The sequence below is a fragment of the Coffea arabica genome, chromosome 7e, assembly GCF_036785885.1.
Source record: "Coffea arabica cultivar ET-39 chromosome 7e, Coffea Arabica ET-39 HiFi, whole genome shotgun sequence".
Lineage (NCBI taxonomy): Eukaryota > Viridiplantae > Streptophyta > Magnoliopsida > Gentianales > Rubiaceae > Coffea > Coffea arabica.
Window position 1 is genome coordinate 49472913 of NC_092323.1, and position 2500 is coordinate 49475412.

Below are 2500 nucleotides of genomic sequence, written 5' to 3' on the forward strand. Positions count from 1 at the left end.
GAGCATTGGCACGACACTACACCGACGACGTGAAAAACGCACGACGGTGCCCATCATGGCAAGGCGATAGGCCTTAGGCCGCACGACGGCCGTTGGCTTGCGTTGGCTAAGGCATGGGCACGACGCCACATCCACAGCAAGAAAAATGCACGACGGTGCCCCTCATGGCTAAGCGGTGCGCCTTAGGCCACACGACGACCGTTGCCTTGCGTTGGCTAAGGCAACGGCAAGAAAAACGCACGACAGTGCCCCTCATGGCTAGGTGGTAGGCCTTAGGCCACACGACGGCCATTGCCTTGCGTTGGCTAAGGCAAGGGCATGATGCCACACCGACGGCAAGAAAAACGCCCGACGGTGCCCCTCATGGCTAGGCGGTAGGCCTTAGGCCACACGACGGCCGTTGCCTTGCGTTGGCTAAGGCAAGGGCACAATGCCACACCGACGGCAAGATAAACGCACGACGGTGCCCCTCATGGCTAAGCGGTGGGCCTTAGGCCGCACGACGGCCGTTGCCCTGCGTTGGCTAAGGCATAGGCACGATGGCCACACCGACGGCAAGAAGAACGGCCGACGGTGCCCCTCATGGCTAGGCGGTTGCCCTTAGGCCGCACGATGGCCATTGCCCTGCGTTGGCTAAAGCACGGGCACGATGCTAGGCGTTTGGCCTTAGGCCGCACGACGGCCGTTGCCTAGCGTTGGCTAAGGCATGGGCACGATGCCACACCGACGGCAAATAAAACGCACGACGGTGCCCCTCATGGCTAGGCGGTGGGCCTTAGGCCGCACGACGGCCGTTGCCCTGCGTTGGCTAAGGCATGGGCACGGCGGCCACACCGACGGCAAGAAAAACGCACGACGGTGCCCCTCATGGCCAGGCGGTCGGCCATAGGCCGCATGACGGCCGTTGCCTTGCGTTGGCTAAGGCATGGCCACGATTCCACACCGATGGCAAGAAAAACACACGACGGTGCCCCTCGTGGCTAGGCGGTGGGCCTTGGGCCGCACGACGGCCGTTGCCTTGTGTTGGCTAAGGCATGGGCACGATGCCACACCGACGGCAAGTTAAACACACGACGGTGCCCCTCATGGCTAGGCGGTAGACCTTAGGCCGCACGACGGCCGTTGCCTTGCATTGGCTTAAGCATGGGCACGACGGCCTCACCGATGGCAAGGAAAACGCACGACTGCCGTGGGGTTTTGTTCCCAAGGCAACGGGTAAACCTCTGTAGCCATGCTGGAAAAACGCACGACGGTGCCCCTCATGGCGGCCTTAGGCCGCATGACGGCCGTTGCCCGGCGTTGGCTAAGGCGTGGGCACGACGGCCACACCGACGACAAGAAAAATGCACGACGGTGCCCCTCACGGCTTGGCGGTGGGCCTTAGGACGGACGACGGCCGTTGCCTTGCATTGGCTAAGGCATGGGCACGACGGCCTCACCGACGGCAAGAAAAAAGCACAACTGCCGTGGGGTTTTGCTCCCAAGGCCACGGGTAAACCTCTGTAGCCATGCTGGGAAAATGCACGACGGTGCCCCTCACGGCTAGGAGGTGGGCAATAGGCCGCACGACGGCCGTTGCCCTGCGTTGGCCAAGGCGTGGGCACGACGGCCACACCGACGGCAAGGAAAATGCACTACGGTGCCCCTCATGGCTAGGCGGTTGGCCTTAGGCCGCACGATGGCCGTTGGCTTGCGTTGGTTAAGGCATCGGCACGATGGCTCACCGACGGCAAGAAAAACGCACGACGGTGCCCCTCATGGCTAGGCGGTTGACCTTAGGCCACACGACGGCCGTTGCCTTGCGTTGGCTAAGGCATGGGCACGACGCCACACCCACGGCAAGAAAAATGCACGACGGTGCCCCTCGTGGCTAGGCGGTTGGCCTTGGGCCGCATGACGGCCGTTGCCTTGTGTTGGCAAAGGCATGGCCACGATGCCACACCGATGGCAAGACAAACACACGACGGTGCCCCTCGTGGCTAGGCGGTGGGCCTTAGGCCGCACGACGGCCGTTGCTTGCATTGGCTAAGGCATGGGCACGACGCCACACCGATGGCAAGGAAAACGCACGACGGTGCCACTCATGGCTAGGCGGTGGACCTTAGGCCGCACGACGGCCGTTGCCTTGCATTGGCTAAGGCATGGGCACGACGGCCGCACCGACGGCAAGAAAAACGCACGACTGCCGTGGGGTTTTGTTCCCAAGGCCACGGGTAAACCTCTGTAGCCATGCTGGAAAAACGCACGACGGTGCCCCTCACGGCTAGGCGGTGGGCCTTAGGCCGCACGACGGCCGTTGCCCTGCGTTGGCCAAGGCTTGGGCACGACGGCCACACCGACGGCAAGGAAAATGCACGACGGTGCCCCTCATGGCTAGGCAGTTGGCCTTAGGCCGCACGACGGGCGTGGGCTTGCGTTGGTTAAGGCATCGGCACGATGGCACACCGACGGCAAGAAAAACGCACGACGGTGCCCCTCGTGGCTAGGCGGTGGGCCTTAG